Source organism: Filicampus tigris, chromosome 17, assembly GCF_054856515.1.
Source record: "Filicampus tigris isolate MCC_2025a chromosome 17, RoL_Ftig_1.0, whole genome shotgun sequence".
NCBI classification, from domain to species: Eukaryota; Metazoa; Chordata; class Actinopteri; order Syngnathiformes; family Syngnathidae; genus Filicampus; species Filicampus tigris.
The window spans coordinates 5098230-5116868 of record NC_141233.1 but is presented as its reverse complement, the minus strand read 5'-3'; the positions used below and the strand labels follow the sequence as shown (position 1 = coordinate 5116868).

At 38.5% G+C, this 18639-nt stretch overlaps 1 long non-coding RNA gene across 1 annotated transcript in view; it reads left to right on the top strand.

Moving 5' to 3' along the window:
- Positions 1-18639, top strand: part of LOC147132963 (uncharacterized) — a 52153-nt gene that overhangs the window by 16670 nt on the left and 16844 nt on the right. Inside the window, exon 3 of the long non-coding RNA XR_015081924.1 lies at positions 6219-6267. This is a non-coding gene — a long non-coding RNA (uncharacterized LOC147132963). The remainder of the gene's footprint in view (positions 1-6218; positions 6268-18639) is intronic.

Here is an 18639-nt window from a genome sequence, read left to right as displayed (position 1 = left end):
CATACTCGTTTGTGTCATCTAGGCAACTTTTTATCCATTTGTATGCCAAACCTTTTATACCATATCCCTCTATTTTTCCCATTAATACATTATGATCTATAGTGTCAAAAGCTTTTTTTTAAGTCTCTGAGAATCCCAACAGTATCTTCTTTTTTTGTCTGCACTAGTAGCAATTTCTTCCACGGGTTTTGTTATTGCCACGGCGGTGGATCTTTTTTCTCTGAAACCATATTGGTTGTCGCTTAAAAGACTATGCTTCTCCATAAAATACTCAAGTCTTTATGACGCATATCATGCCGCCATCTTGGGTTAGTACTCAAGAGGCAGAAAAAAAGTAATTGCACAGAAAAGACCGACGGAAGAACTCGGATCAAACCGAAATGCTTGAACCGATCGTATTTGACGGTTTAAAAAAAAACGTTCAACCCCTTATACATATATATGCACATATATATATGGATCTATATATGTATGTATGCATATATGTATACATATGTCATACTGTGTATATTTTTTATATTCATTCAATAGTAATTAGTAATTGCTGAAGCGGCGAGTCAGCAATTCATACAAACAAGCACCCTTTCAGACAGTTTTAGTACAGTATCTAAGAATAGGCTTATTTGTGTTCCTAATGTAATGTTAAACCAAGAAAATGAGTGTCATTGTGTCATTGCAAGCACCCACAGAAATGCACTCCAAAACAAGTTCGCTCCAAAAACATGGCAGGCATACCTCCGACATACTTTGCTAATAAAATTGTGCTTTATTAATCCGAACGATGACAAGCATACATCATACAATGAGACACCAAGTGTACGAGTTTTTTTTTTTTTTTTTTAATGACTTTCAATATGGTAGCACTCGTGCGTCTGCGTCCCTTTCTGCATCCAAGCAAGAACAGATTTGAAGTGACGTCGCATGCTGCCGTCTTAAAACACACCCGTTGTCTCGCTCTCCCTCTTGCTCGCGTTCATTCTTTTTTTTTTTTTTTTGTCCCACTCTTCCTATGCGCCTATTCTTTCTCACGCACTGCGTTCATCTCCCACTGTGCATTACTCGCTCCCTGATGATGTCTGGCAGCCCCGTGCCCTATGTTAAGTGTTCTCCTCGTGTGATTGGACAGCATCTGGATGAGTTGGTCGCGCATTTACATTACTCGGAGGTTTCAATCTTTTCCAAGGACATCCCGGACCACTACTCCGCGTGTTACCTTTTTCCGCTACGTTTAAGGGAGAACAGAGGCATTCATCCATTGTGGATTTGGACAGAAAACCTTTTATCTGGATTAAGAGTAGTGGGACGTTTTTGTGTATTAGCAACCTTCCCTTGTGTCCTCATACACATTCCCCACTCTGTGGCAGCAGATCTGATTTTCGATGTTGCCTTTGTCCCTTCTGTTAATGCCTGAGTGGTTTTTAGGTGGCAGCATCTTGACTTAAACCCTGTGGTATTTCTGTTTGCGCGCATGTGCCAACTTCCTGCCATGAATGCCGCGTGATGCCCAGTGGTCTAGTTTATTTTTTCACGACGGCTATTTAAGAATGGTGAAGTCATGCCTTTTGTTAAGGTTCCAGCCGCTTATATCAATCGCTCTAAAATTTGGAGCCCCGAACAAAAGAACTCTGGACTTCCTCAACATCCCCAGATGCCATGTCTGGGAACCTTTCATGGCGAGAGTCAAGAATATGAAATAGGAATACTCGATTATAAAGTCATTTCCTGTATTGAGTCTTTTTTTTTTTTTTTTTTTTTTTTTTAAAGTCCAGTTATGAAAGGGTTAACAGGCTGTGAAATCTTGATTGCCAACTCCCAGGATTGTATCTCCTGTAACTCAAATCAGGGCCATCTGCGCTGGGCGTATGCCTGCCTCCCCCCCTGGCCTACTGCACTCAAAGGCTCACTGTGCTGTGGTTTGCCCAGCTCGGTCACGTGACTTCTCTGAAAGTACCCCCTCCCTCCTCCTCCCTCTTTATTTCCAGTAAACCGTTTGAAAAGAGGGGGGTGACTCAGAGTAAAACCAGCTTCCTTTTAACCACAGCTTGTTAAAGAATTTGTCAACGTGGACTCAGGGGTACATTTTTTGTGTGAGGGAGTGATAGGTCTTCTCATTTTCTTTTCTTTTTTTGGGGGGGAAACGGGGCAGACAATTACATTGCGTCATGAGTACTTAATCACGCCACTTCCTGCGCCAGAGAGAGCGGGCGCAGGCTTGTCAGGAGTTAATGAGATGAACTTTTGTCGTCTTCGTGTCGGGTGAACGCAACCGAGACGTGTGTCCTCTGTGTGAAAGACTTTCATTGAGAAAAAAAAAAAAAAAAAGGCATAGAGAGCGAGGAAAATGTGTGTGGGTGTTGACTTGTGTATAGGCTATGCATAGATTTTTCCTTGTCTGACACTTACGTTTTCCACATGGATTCTAGTGTCTTGTTACCGGTTACCGGTTATTCTCCTGAATCAGCTCTATCGAAATGATTTTTGATGATGTAACCGTTGCGATTCAAAACAAAAACAACCCTGCATTATTTGTTGCATTCAATTTTGAATCTTATGCATGAAGATGATAAACTGCCACTTTTTGAATAAAGAATCCTTTTCCTTACCGCTGTTTCAGGTTCATAAAACTCGGATTCCTCCCTGGGGATTTTGTTTTTATCAACTATCGTCACTTGGCAACGCAGTTGTTCAAACCGTATTAAAAGTAATGATCCCTCTCCTGCGAACTCACAAATTTAATATGGGACTTGCTACTCCCCATATCGTCCAAAGTTAATATTGCCTTGTAGTTATGAAAAGAGAAAATGGCATTGTAAATTATGTGATATCTGTTCACATGATTAATTGCTGGCCGATAGTTGTATCGTAAGCTTGGAAAAAATGATTACTGACTATGTCCACCACGTGTCTCCTCTCTGTTTGGCGACTGCCATTTTGCTGAGCGCATCATCTTACAGTATTCCGAGCTTGACCCAAAACCTCGATCATTTTAATGACACTGCACTCTTGACAAGCTCTCGCCAGATGTGACTGCTAACCCGTAGGCTACTGCTGATGGGGTGTCAGGGTGTGGGTGGGGGGATTTTAGGCAGGCTTTGGCAAACTGCCTGGCTAAGATGGTGATTTTCTAAAAACCACCAACCACATGCCTGAACCCCAGCCACCAAAGAGAGAGACGGGCCTCTCCGGTCCAGAACTGGAGAGAGAGCGAGAGAGAGAGCGAGGGAGAATTCCTTCCCAGTAAATCACAATGTCACAAAGTCATATCACCTCCACATGGACATACCGGGGGTCATACATTCATGCGCTCGGTATGAGCCAAAAAAGTCCCGGACTGAATGCCAACGGCGCATGTGTCAGAAAACAAACGAGGTGCACATGGTGTCACCATAACACAGACTGGTTCCGCAGGGTTCTGTCTACACCGCAGCACCGGCGCCTGTCAGGTGTTTCCGAGCCAGACGGCGTCCTCATTGGTTCGGCAGCAAACCGGCCGCACACTTTCAGTCCCTCCTCGGCTGAACAGCTCGCTCTCTTTCTTGCTCTCTCACAAACACACAAACATACATGCATGCGCACACGCGCTCACGCCCACGCGCAAGGGGACAGGCTGAAATTCAAATGACATGCTTGTCGAAGGAGGAAGCGTCTTGATTGGACATGAGAGGAGGCTGAAATTCAATTCGCAAACCAATCAGATCTCGTGTCCATTCGCTCCCCCCTCCATAACCTTATTAGGCGACCTCCCATGGCTCTCAGATTTCCTGTCCGCTGGGTTGCACCCTGTGTAGGATGTCATCAGCACTGTACTGGTTTTGTTGACCATATTAGGTCAGATCATGTATTGCCAGCCCCCTCTCACTCCCTTTTTTTGTAATTAACATGATGCTTTGGAGGCTGAGGCCTTCTTTTCAAAAGAAAACAAATGTAATTTGTTTTGCTTATCCTTTATATATATATATATATATATATATATATATATATATATATATATATATATATATATATATATATATATAAAACATTTTTTTCATCTTTTCCTTTTATAGTGTCTTTGTTGATGCGGTGTTGAATATGCAAAACAGCAAACATGTTTATTTATTTAGATTCAATAATCTCAGGCCAAGCACCACAAAGTATTCAGAGTTCATTTTGGAATGTTCTAAATCAACAAGTACAAATTTAAAACCATTTGAAAATTATGCAGAGAGCAAGTGAAAATCCGCGACATCATTTACAATTAAATATAACTGAGCTAAAAATCTTCTATGTATATCTTACTTTTAATTTTAAAAAATGGCTTAAATAAATGGCTTATCATAAAAGAAGACTTAACTTTAGAAACTAAGGTCCGTAAAGTAGTATTTTTTATACATTATATATATATTTTTCCAAATTTCTTAATGGATTTTTTTTTTTTTATAATAGCTCATCAACATACAGTATGTATTTAGTTTGAGGTGGTCTACTTTAATTAGAACTTAACTCAAACATTCAGAAAATCAATTTCCTATATTTCATTTTGCAGTAAAAATCATTTAGAACTGTACATTTATTTTGTAGAAATAGTATTTTTTACAAATCAGCTACAACAAAATCTTATCCGAGCTGCAGGTTTTAAAATGATTTTATTCATAATGGCAGTAATACAATGAACTTAAATAATGGCCTTGATATTTATGAAAGTACTCTGCTATTTCTACAAAGAATAATGACAATTTTAATTTAAAACATTTGCTCAATTAGCCATTTTATTTACCTTTGTGTTGATGGAATTGTCCACCCCCCAAAAATAAAGAATGTTGGCAGTTTCCTCTGCATGCGTCCCCTGTGTTCCCAGAACGAATATGAGTAAAGTCCAGAAAGATTAAGGTTCCCCTTCCCAGAAAAGGTATATTGGGGAAAGATCTGTGTCATTGCTGTGAAAAGAGGCTTTGTGAAGCTGTCAGGAGGAATAGGGCACTTCATAGAAGAAGAATTTGTGAGTCAGTGGAATGACAAACGTCTTTTGTCTTATTCCCGCAACTTTGCAATTAAGCATTGGCACAGGAGGTAAAAAAGATATGTGATAAATACAATTAATCATTCTGGTACAATAGCGTAACATGTTAACCAGTTGGATCATTCTAAAATTGCTAAAAATCTAAATCGGTAATTGAAAAAATATATTAAAGGATAATAATTTATTTTAGGAACCACTGTTGTAATATGTTGTAAAATGTATTCGATTGGTGTCAATTCAGCACTAAACTTGACACTTTGTATTTAAGTATTTGACTAAATGATTACCCTTCCTGGAAAAGAATTGTTAATTATTTTTTCTGTTATAAATTCATTCATTAAGATGTTATTTTCACCTCTGAGGTTTCCTTAACACACCTTTAAATGGGAAAATGTGGAAACATTTGGAAAAATCTTAATTAGTTTGTCATTTTCAAAATCTTTATTTTAGTGTCCTAAGCTATATCAAAGTAAGCTAAAAATGTTATTAAGGAGTTATTAAAAATTATATATATCTACAATCTGCATTGTCTGCACTTCAGATTTTAACCTTTTAGTTTCTTTGTATTTTTTCTATTTGGAAATAGAAATCACTTTCATTTCTAGTTGAAAATTGAAAGAAGTCTGTGAGCTTTTCAGTTTTTCAACAATTATTCGTTTCATGGTGATATGTGAGTGTTTTTAGAAATAAAATGAAATGATTTAAGGTCATCTTAGAAGATTTAATCTTCAAAAAAACAAAAAAATGGTGGAGTAGGGAGTTGGTGGCAATCTACACTTTTTGGTCTTTGTTTGGTGTTTTGTGGGGATTGTGTTGTGCTGACTTCTGATTTGACTAAATTAAACTAAAGTAAACTAAACAAAACATTTTCAGCTAACTGATCTTTGAAAAGATGTTTTCTTGAATTAGTCCCAATTTCCTGAAATGTTCTCTAGATGTGTTATTTATGAAACCAGTGTATGAAAACAATTTATTTAAATTAAATAAATAAACTTAACGCTAGAATACCTTAATATTCCAAGTTTGCTAGCTGGAAAAGGATTTAATTGATTCCTTTACATATATTCTCCGCAACACAAGTTATTTTAAAGACCATATGAAAATAATATACACTATGATGAAGTACATTTTGTGATCAGAAGCAACAGCATCAAAATATCTTAATATATTAATGCAAAACATAAAATATACTCACATTTCCCCATTTTCTCCTTCTCAGGGCTTTTGGCCTGCAAATTGAAGCAACCACGTCCAAAGTCGTCCAGAAGGTTAGGAAAATGTTCTTTGCCTTCTTATCACCTTAATTATGTTGTGTATCAAAATGGCAGGTTCATATTCTAGGTCCTGATTTGCTCTGAAAAATGTATTTGGTTAATAGGAAAAAAAAAAGCTAATTAGTAAAAAAAAGTGTCTTTATTACCATAAAATGTGAAGCCTATAAGTGCTTATTGTACAATGAAATAGGCTTGACACTGAAAAGGAAGCTGGGTATTTTCCTCATTCTACTTGGCAAGTGACCTTCAATTTAAATAATGGAAGATTTGACCATAACATCTCAACACAATCCCATTACTTCATTTATCTACTTCTGTACTTGCCAATCATCATTTGTATTGCGCAAGCACATATTCTGTTCAGTTTTAGATTTGCATACGTATGAAATGATGTGGTAGCGGTAGTTAGGGGTTAAATAATGACTCCCACTTGACCACTGCACCTCTGTGGCGTAGTGAGCTGTTGAAGGGTTGCCATTTTGTGCAGTCGAAGTAGAGCGTGAGGAGGCAGCCATTTTGTGCTTGTAGCATGCAGCTGCCCCATCGCGTTGCTCACTGCACCGTTCACACTCCACTCACTTTTGCCGTTCGCAAACGTCAAGGAATGAAATATAATTGTACAAACTCACCCTTTAAAGAAAGTGCTGATAAAGACAAATTGACTTCATAGATCTAATCCTGGGTTATTCGGAAGGTATTTGCAGGATGTCTGATTACCATCAGGGGCTCAACTGTGTTTTTTGGGTGGACTTAGCTCATTGTTGCAGGTTGAGAAAGAGTTCAACGTTGAGCATATTGGTCTGTTTGGCCTTGTTCCTTATCATAGGCAGAAGACATTGTCCTGGTCCTGAGTATGGGGGAGGTGGGTGGAGGGGGGGGAAACCCCATCAATGAGAGCGGAGGAGCATTGTTTGTGGGAGGTGATGGAGAAAGAGAAGGAGTGATGGGGGCAAGGAGGAGGCAAGGAGGGCTTGCCATGCACCAGATTACACCCAGAGGCCCCTCGGCCTGAGGTGTGTCCCTCTCTGCTTCGTGGAAAGAAAAACTTCACCCGGCTCTCCGGGATGTCTGGCGGGCCCCGATTTTACCAGTAGCTGCTTGTGTTCATTTTTCCTCACGCTCGGGTTTTGATTCTCAACTGACAACTGCTCTGCTCACTATTATCAGCACAAATATCAAGTTCACTCGCAAGCAGGTGACGTTCTCCTTAATGGATGTAGACTTATTCTTATTTTTGCCTTTAGGTGTTTATGTGTGTCTGTGTGTGTCCACATCCGTCAGTCGTGCCATCTCAGGGCTTGAAAGTGTGGTTTGGTGTGGCTTTGTACCTGTCTCAGGTGTATTCTCACGAGTCTGGAAGGAAATGTTTTTGTTCTGCATTTGCTCCGCCTTCTCTTCTCATTAAATGCCATGTGAATGGGTGATGTCACGGAAATGCACTTTTTCTTGGGCTCTTGTGATGGGTGTGAGGTGTGGCAGAGTTGAATCTGATACGCGTCTCAGAAACGTAATACTTAATGGAACTTTTGTGACCGTGTGGCATGTTTTTTATGCCTTTTCCCTTGTGTCAGTGGTTTTGAATAGCTCTAGCAGCGTGACAACCACATTGTCATTTCAACAAAATATAGATGTGATACTTCATTGTGGGTGTGTGTGTGTGTGTGTGTGTGTGTGTACGCGTGTGCATAAATGACTCACGTGAATTCGTTGGATATGGATTTGATCTTTTTTAGCTTCGTCAGTAAAGCACATCAGCAAAATCGATGAGACATCGGCAAATAAAGTGTGAAAGTGTTTGTTAGTTTTGTCTTCGGTTGTCTTAAAACGGCTTACCTTAACTACAATCCCGCGTTGCATTTTATCCAAAGGACCTTGTTGATGTTGTTGTGCAAAGATAAAGTTACGGCATGATTGCCTCCCGGGACCGTGCTTCTTCTTCGTTTTAAAAAAAAGTAGGAGGCAACGACTTCTTCGTCTCTTAGGGAGGCAACGAAGAAGAACTTTTACTATCGCTTTGCACGACGACGACGAGCGTTTAAAAGTGCAGGATTGTACCTTTTGGATAAAATGCACTACAGCATTCTAGTTAAGGTAAGTCAATTTTGTGATAAAAATTCAAACTTTAACGTAGTTATTAGCGAACGTTCCGTCGTAATCGCCCGCTGCCACGGTTGAAGCGCAATTCCTCTCACAACCCGCTTGGTATTTATTCTTCATTTTTCATTTTTAAAGTTACATTTATTGTATAACAAGTATTTATAAGTATGGGAACCATGTCTGGGGTTCGCAACAGCGTAACAGATCTTATAATCCCCCCAATATAAAACTTTAAAATAAATAAGATATTAAATAATAATAATAATAAGTCTGACTGTACTTCGCGTTTTTTCACCTATGGCGCCGGGTTCTGGTCCCCATTAACCGCAATAAATGAGGGATCACTGTGATAGTAGTCCTTCAAATGTTGGCTTGACTCTACCACAACCTATTGACAAAAAAATAAAATAAAATAAATAAATAAATAAATAAATAAAATGTAATGGTTTTGCGCCAAAAAAGCCACATATAAGTCTTCTGTTGAGTGTGAAATTGATTTAACTTTTTCATTACAATCGCTCAGGTGTCATTGTACTGGATATGTAGTATTTTAAAATATTGAAGTGGATAAGGAATTCTGTCCGAACAAATACAGTTTACTGTATTCATCACTGTAAAAATGGGGTCCTATGATGAATAGATACTGCTGCAAAAAAAGTTTAGGTGCACATTACTTACTATGTGTGAACTGTAGAAATATTTATTATGTTGAAATAGTAGACAATACAGGTGCATTTTTCCACATCTATTTTTTACATTTGTTCTTGAAAAAACAACAGCAAAGAAAAACAAGCAGCTGTAGCGGTCCTGTTGTGTCTTAAAGTCTTAAATTCACTAAATAATGTGTTCTACGTCTCAAATGATTTTAAACGGGTCTTAATTCTTTGTTGACTATACAAGCCCATCAAGCAAAGAACCCAGCCAGCTACTTATCAACTGTTTTTATTATATTGAGTGCCTTTTGGCATCTCACTTGTATTATTTTCACCCCAAAAGTATGGCAACAAATATTAATTGTTAGAACAGACAGGTTTAAAGGCAAGAGGCATTCCCATTGCAAGGTATGTCGTGTGTATTCTTAACTAACGCGTTCATGTCTGTAGTTTCCACAGTTAAAGCAAATACAATGAAAATATTAGTTCAGAATCACAAAAAAAGCAAAATCATTCCAGATTTTACAATAAATGTTTGGTTTGTAAATAAAATAGCAGACGCCATTTCTTCAAGCAATAGATAACTTATTGACTGCATTATTTTTTTTAAATATCTGCTGGTATAGGTCTTACATTCTGTTTATAATGGTTTTCAAGTGTCTTAAAAAGTATTACTTTGAGTCGATGAATCATGCAAAATCCCTGAGTCCAAGCCTGAGGTCAACCAAATGTGTTCAAAAAGACATATCTACATCTGTATGTCATCAACATGAACTTACTGTAAGTCGGGTGATGCCCAATACGTCTGTTTGTTTTACTTTCATAAGGACCCAGCGAGAATGCTCCGCCCCCTCTGTGCTGATACCTACGCTGCGCCCCCGATTGTGATTACTGTATTATTTTCCCGTAATTATCCAGCCCTAGGAAAAAAAGCAGGAATTTTATCTCCTTGGCCTCTTATTTTTGTAACTAGTGCAAATCCAGCATTATGCTTGGCGTGACTCTGCATAGAGGCACTTTGAACCGGGTGTTTGTATTTTCGCAGATGCGCGCAAGCCGAAGAATTTTTAAAAAAGGACGGTTTGCACCCTTGTGGTGGTGAGCACAGCCAACTTGATTTTCCGCCAATCAAAGCGGCTCCTCTCATTCTCTTTATATGCGCTGCAATGTCTTGCGTGGAGACATCTCAGTGTGGAAAAGGACGGAGTGATCCGTGTACGACCGGTGTTCGGTGTAGCAACATATAACGTTAGCGGCTACCCTTGATACTCTAAATACAGAACAGAATGAACTATAACTGCTGGCAATGAAATATGTCCACAGATCTCATTCATCTATCCCCGCCACCTATCGTTCATGTTTTGTCTTTTTTCCAAATCAAGCTTCACTATGTACAGTGACATTTAAAATCAATCAATCCATCCATTTTCTGAAAGATGACAGAAAATTACGTCATGCCATCGAAACATTAAAAATGATTACTGTAGGATTTCTTGAAAACATCCACGTTGTCTTAGCGAACTCGGCAGACGTAGTTGTTTTTGTATTTCAGCGAAAATATATGACAATTTCCACTTGTCCTGCAAGCAACGGCCCTCGCCGTCAACTTTCTTTTTCTTCACAACAGTCTCTATTTTAGAAATGGGCTGGAAAGTCCACACAGAAGGTCATGAAGCAACGCATTCACCCTGACACCTAAAACAACTATGAGAATGGTGTGTCGGAGAGACAGAGCGAGCTCGGACCGTATATCTGAGGGGGCAGCCATAGGTCTGCTGCCATTTGGTGGTGAAATATAAAACAGCTTTTTTTTTTAACGTGTTTTGTACTGTGGTCAACGCTACTGACGGGTCACCCATTATTCATTTCATGCTAGAGGCTGCGGGCTGAAAAGTCGGAATGGCCATTTTTTCCGTCATGTCTATCGTCTATTTTGGCGGTGAGGCTTGGCGATTACTATTTGTTCCGGCCGGACAAAAAGGCGGATGGACGGAGGGTGGAAGGGTACCCCGGCAGACTTCAGTGAAAAGTGTTCTGTAAAACTTTTTCTGGTGCTTGTCAAAATGACATTATTTTAGCGATTAACAATGTCTTCATCTGTTCTCTCTTGCTCGGTGTAGCATGCTCAGCCACTCCTTGTCCAACTTTAGTGATAACAATTCTTATTATAAGTGAAGCAACTTGAGCTTCGATGTTTGATATTTTATAACACAAAATATATAAAGCGAAGAGTGTCACAAGTGGCAATTTTGATCAACAAATATGTGAGAAGATAAATGGTTGAAAAGGTCAATTGTATTAAAATTACATAATTTAATTACTAATTACTGTAAAGGTGTCGAGAGGCTTCACTTGTTGCATAATAATCCTCAAGAAAGATTTGAACGACTTTACCTTGGTCAACAAATATTCTTGTATTTCTTGTAAAATCCTAACAAAAACGGAGCTCCCAGGGTCATCAGCATGTCTTCAAAAGTTAAATGAAAACTTACAAACAGCTCCATGTAGTTTTCGCCAGCAAATAAAGTTCTCCAAAATTTCGAAATGACTAAAATGGTCAAATTTGACGACCATTTGGCGAACATTTGCGACCTTGAACAAACAAACCCTGACGAACTGACATGAACGGGCATTTTTCTATCGTCGTCGATAATGTTCGTCCTTCAGTGGGATTGGACGTTGCACTTGAGAACAAAATATCTCAATTGTGCCACTTGAACAACGCAGTGTGAATCCAGCATAAAATGGTTTGCCAAGGAACAGTTTAAAACTGCTTTCAGGCAAGTGCAGTCATATTTTCGGGACTGTACATATTCAAAATGCCACTGGTAGTGGTAAGCCAAAAATTGTTTATACTACCCTGGAATCGGAAATTGAAATAACTGCTAAGTGGGTAAGCATTACATACTTTTCTGTCCAGGATGTTCAGTTACAGTAGTATATTTTTTTTCAACTCCTGTATACAGATGTTGAAAAAAATGTAGCTTGTCTGTTTTAATGAAAACAATTTCTATACTGAATATAAAGATTTTATGATGGCTAAAGATTGTTTTCTGGCACAGAGCATTTTAGCGGTTTCTCTGGATTCTTAATTTGTTATTTTTGAAATAAAATGTATTATTTGTATACTTGAATATTAGCTGGCCATTAGTTTCAATAACAATCATAGTGTATCAGTCATGTCAAACAATGAATTGAATCAAATTAAAGCAAGTCTAAAAAGTCCTTTAAAAGAAAAAAAAAAAATCAAGGTTTATCCTGACAGCAAAAGTACGATCAGCGGCATATTTGATCTTCAAATTGATAACAAACGAGGATGTGATGCTGCCTTAAGGTTTGTTTATACTCAGTATTTGTGACACATATATACCTGAAACGAGAATTCTGGTTAACAAAAGAATGTTTGATTAACTTCTTGGTACGATTTGATACAGTAACAATAAACCGTTTTTTCTCCCCTTCTAAATTTAGACCCGTTATCAACATATATTAAAAAATTGATGATAAATTCACAATGACATATATGCATGTTACTTTCTCTGAGGCCTGGACTTTGGGGAATTAAAATCTTGCATTGGGTTTTTGAATCCTTCCGTCGTATAACGGTACGGTCACACATTGTTTTCACTGCTGCCTGACAGCACAAATGTTGTGGTTCCAAACTGGGTCTGACTCTTGGCTCTGGTCTTAATTTTGACTCTGGCTTTTTCTTTCTGGAGTTTGCATGTTCTTCCTATCTTTGTGAGGGTTCGACAGGTACTCCAAATTCCTTCTTGCTCCCCCAAAAAACCTGATATTACGCTGTGACTATATATGCCTGTTCATCTTTTTGAGTCCATTGTGAAGGTGGATCAATGTATTTTGTTTGCGCTAACAAAATATTGTTTTGTGGAAATCCCCAGTGAGATTAAGAAAGTAAAAGGTTGTCTACAAAGCCGTTTACTAATGTTACCAATTAATGAATAGTGGCAGTCAAAATATCACATAATAGTTTGACATTCTTTCAGAACAAATTTCCTCTGTATGGTATTAATGGTAGTGTGGATGTTAAACGGAGCAAAGTTGTCTTGTGTGAACTGATTTGATTCCTGTACACTGAAGATATTGATTTGAAGCATTTACAGAAGAAACATGGTTACAGCTGTGGGAACAACGAGTGAACAAAGAAATGAAATAACGACACTTTACTTTCACATAATTCAAATTAATTAATGCTAAGATGTTCTGCTTAGCTGAGTTTTTTTTTCCTGGAACAAGAATTACCCAAACAAATAATTTAATGTTTTGGCTTAACAAATGTTAACAGACGCTTTGAGCACATTGAACACACACACACCCACACACACACACACACACACACACACAGAGTGATAGAATGAATCATGAATAAATCAATAAAACAAATATAGTGCAGAAATATCGCCACTCGGCACATTATTTACATGATCATGTTGCAGAACGATGGAAGTGATGTTCCACTGGGTTTTGTGCGTTTATAGTTATTTTTATCAAATTATAGTGTCAGCGATCATACTGCCCTGGAGTGTGATGGAAATTTGCTACACATGACCTTTTCCAGCTTCTCCTCTTTATTTACTATCTTCAATAAATATGCATTTGTCTTTGAGTGTATACAGTGTGTAATTCAACATTACTGCCACCAAGCTCAGAAGCCAATTGTGGGGGTCAGTTTCAGCTTCTTTTTGCTGTCACATTCCATTCGGAAAATATATCCACTTTGACTACTGTCGTAGGAATCAGTGCTATTATTTTGTTGGCCATGGGGCCCCATATTTATGTAAATATTCCGATCAAACAGGGCATTTTTGTATGGCGCTATCATTACATAAAATGGAAAATTCTTGATGTCTTGTATGTCATTTAATACACTTGTCCCTGTAATTCGTCAGTATATATTTAGTATCCCTGGAAACACTGGGTTCTGGACTAGAATTTAAAATAAGATCCTGCGGGTTTAAATGGCTCATTTTTTGCACAACTTGACTCTGCAACGACAAACTAGCCAAGGGCTAAGGTTTCTCTAACCGGCATGTCTCCCGCCAACCTCGCTGTTCGTGTCAAAACACTTTGTATGCATATTTAGAGTCAACAACCTCAAACAACTCTGCATGTGAAGGATTTGTTATTTTTTTGTGTTTTGCTTTCTTAAAGAAGAAGTCAACCCAAACTGATTTTTTTCCAGAATATGTTCTATGCAGGCCCACTAGTCTAAACATTCTGATTAATATTGGGTTTGTGGAATATGAGAAATCTACCCGTTTTTAGCTAGCGGCCATTTTGTCACTTCTGTCGACTGAAGATGACACCACAGTTGCTCAGGGCTCAGATAACACCCAATCATGGCTCAGCTTCAGAAAACAGGTGAGCCGTGATTGATCATTACCTGAGCGGCTGTGATGTAATTTTCAGTCGACAGAAGTGACAAAATGGCCGCCCCTAAAGATGGCTAAAATGGGTGCATTTTGCTGCTTAACTTATATTCCTCAAACACAATATTAATCAGAATGCCGTATTTCAACCAGTGGGCCTGCATAGAGCATATTCTGGAAAAAAAAAATGTTTGGGTTGACTTCGACTCTGAACAAAACCCGTGTTAGACATCATGGTGACTGGTCGCCTTTCTGTCCCGACTGGCCCAGTGACTAAGCAGGAATCAGAGCAGACAGGAGTTGGCCTCCAGACCCCCTCTGCAGCAGTGACACATCGCGCACTACACTCGCTATCCATCCTTTTCACACAAGTATGGACAAACTGTGACATGATATACTGCCGATGTGTTTACACCAGTGTAGTGTCAGCGGTGTGTCATACATCCCAAAGCTTTTACTTCTTGCTGGCTGGACAAAAGGGCGTCATCATGGTTTCAAAGAGATCAAGCCGTCCTGGTTTCGCAAGCCGTGCGTGGATGTGCCTGTGGTAGGAAATCAATGGATGATACAACTAATGACCTCATGGTTCCCCTCATCTTTTGACTTGCTAATTGTGTGTGTGTGTGTGTACCATGCAGTAATGGATTGTGATCATCACATTTTCGAGTAAGTCAGCCTTCCCCGCTAATGGTGAGTGTGTTTGTATGTTTGTACGCGTATGTGCTTGCCAAAAAGTACCTTGTCAGGTGACCAACGTTACAGTCGAGGGACCTTTTGAGGTACGGTGTGTGTGGCATTCGGGTAATTTACATTCCTCCTCTTCTTTGGAACCAGTAAAGGTCATACAGGGTAAGGAGCGGCTTTGAAGTGAATATTGTGATCCTGTGAAATGACTTTTTGCTTTATTGTAAGCAGGTCTTGAAGTTTAAAAGTCTTTGTCGTATTCCGTTCTTCTTTGGCGCCGTAATAGTGTGCTAGGTGATTGATGACTTGGATTTTTCCACCGAATTACTGAACATTTTCTGGCTGCTTTACAGGATAAGATAGTCTCGGCTTCTTTAGCGGAGGCCTCAGCTCTGTTTTATCTCTCACGATACATTGCTGATGCTATTTTATCTACTTCTTCTCTGGGGAAGCGTCAGCCCCTGAAAAAAAAAAAAAAAAAAAAAAAAAACGGGCTGTGTCTCTTTGTGCGCTGATGGAATGCCTTGGTGTGACCTTTTTCTGGTAAGGGCCTTCCTGTCAGAGGCGGTTGTGCGTGAGCACAGTGGTCAGAGACTCTTTGAAGCAAAGGAATAATTTTGTGTATCGTGGATGACTGACTTGTCTCGACTATTTGTGTTATGTTGCATGAAGCCATCTGTCACAGGTTCTTCTGAAATTAGTGAAACTGAAATCATTTCAACAGAAATGCAAAATAGGGTAAAATCCCCCTTAGACCCCCCCCCCCCCCCAGGCCACACACACACACACACACACACACACACAGCTCTAGATGAGTGAAAATGAGGTTTCACACAATCAAATTGTAGCCTTGATACTGGCTGTGGGGGCTCGTTGTTGCTATGACTGATATCCTTGAAGAAATGCCAGGGGCAGCAGCTTGGAAACTGCCTTTGACACACCTGTGGGTGGGAGTGACTTGCGCTCATGCACACACAAACACACACGCGCGCACACACAGGCAGGCAGTGCAGTGGTGTGTTCTTTGTAATTTGGCATTTCTTGCATTTGCTTTGTGCTTCAGTCAATATTTGATGTCTCATTGAAGTTTAGCACAATTGTTCAATATAACGATGGCTAATACAATAGCTGCATCTGAAATGTTGCCTGTCGGACAGGTCTCAATTCAACAATATGTTTCTTATCGTGAGCTACAACTGTACTTGACCATATTGAGGCCTGTGTCCAGTTACCTGAAATTGTTACATGAGACTCCAAAATCTTAGTAACCACTTGCGATCTGACGCGGGACACTCCTACACAAATGCAGACTACAACAGACAACATAACATTTTATTTTCAAAGCTGTATAAATAAAGTGTATCTATCTATCTTGACCGATGGATTAGAATATTCCGTTTATATTGATGGTATCCACATATTGTACAAGTGTGAAGTTGTAATATGATATACAGTGGTGCATAGTTACTGTTCATTGAGATGCCATGTTGAAGTGACAGTTGATTGGTTATTGACATTTCCACTCTGACTCACTTCCTGCTTTGGTTCTACAAGGAGTTTCACTCTTTCCACCAATGAGCCATCTGCCACACCTTTGATCATGCCGCTCTCACCCTTACCCGCAAATCATCTTATGAATGGGCGCCCGCCATTCAAATTTAACCCTTTAGACGGGAGCTTCGTTGTGTGTCGGATTACATGCAGGTGCTGGAAAATGGTTTGCACTTTGTACACATTGCAGGCGCATCCACCTACCTCGCACATGATCATTTCATTAAGATAACACGCACACGCGCACGCGCTCACAGAAACGTAGCCGTTAGTTTTCAAGCAGTCCCTTTTCATTTTCGAGCAATTCATACTTCAGTTTAGATTCATTTACTTCAATTAATTGTGGGATTTCATCTTTTGTTGTAGCTTGTACAACATTTCAAATTCATTTCGATATTGAATGTTTTTGAAAGATTTCTAATGTTTTCATTTTTAAATCTTTACATGCACTATACTTTTGTTATGCGACTGTTTGATAATTGAATTTTAAAACAGAATTCAACATAAGCACATTTTGGTGGCAGAATGGCACATCATTTTAATTACATTTTGTTTTACTTGTGTTGTTTTGCGGTTGATGTTTTCATACACTTTAACCTAGTTGTAGTTTTGATCTAAGCAAAGCAATGAACCAAGCTTTGGTTTTTTTAGTGACCAAAGATCCTTGGACTTTTGACCCTGTAATTCATTTTTACGGGACAGGCATCTTCCTGCTCCTTGATTGGCCGATGATATATATATATATATATATATATATATATATATATATATATATATATATATATATATATATATGTATATACATATATATATATATATATATATATATATATATATATATATATATATATATATATATATATATGTATATATATATATATATATATATATATATATGTATATATATATATATATATATATATATGTATATATAAAGAGAGAGAGAGAGAGACAGAGAGAGAGAGAGAGAGTAAACAGTGTGTGTTTGAAATTGTTTCCATGTTGTCATATTATTTTGTAATTTATTTATTTAACAGGGACACTGCATATTAACGCACAACTACATGTAAATATGCCTGAATTAGCCTGTTATGACATACTTGTGGTTCTGATCATGGATGGATGGATGTGTTTTGACCAGTTTCAGTGTTGTTGTTTTTCCAGTGATTAATTGACATCCTAGCATCTGGATAGATTAATGCGTCACAATGTCCCGTAAGCATTTCATTTATCTCTTATCTATCACCAGCTGTGGAATTTTGCTTAATATGGAAAACTTCCTGAAAAATTTTTACTCATGAGCGATTTGGATCTGACATTTTATCCCACAAACCCTCCATAACTGTCAACAAACATTTTCAACAGTTTTAAGTTACAAACAAGTGTTGTTTTCTGCGGGAAGTAGCTCAATCTAACATGTTTTTCTCAAATAACAAGAGAAAATTTGAGATGTACTGCATCATGTGGTGTGGCAACATGTTTACAGCATATGGGATTTTTTAAAAAGCCCCATGTGTACAACATGTAAGGTAATCATCTGAAAATCTTCTGTCAGCAGTGCCTTGATAAAAATGAAGATAATTTTGCTTTGAACTGACAGAAATTCACAACGAAAGCCTCCTCATAAGCCTTTTGTGCTGATAGAGCCATGGTGGATGGAACGCTGCGTCTGATCAGACTTGCATCCTGTGAATAATGTACTTGTCTCCTCTTCAAGAGCGTCCGTGCGTGCACAGTCATCGCTACGGTCAGGAAATGTACTGCAAAGTCCAAAGCAATACAGCTTTGATCAACATCTGAAACAGTCACACACCACGGGCTTTTCATGTTTTGTCTGCCTTTTAGCCACATTAAAAAACAAAAAATATAAAGCTTGGTGGGCCTGGCCCCGAAATACTATTTGATGGCCTTTTAAGGAAGAAAATGTACTTGTGTTCTGTTAAGTAATCATAAGTTGATTTTTTTTTAAAGTTTTTTTTTAATTTTTTTTT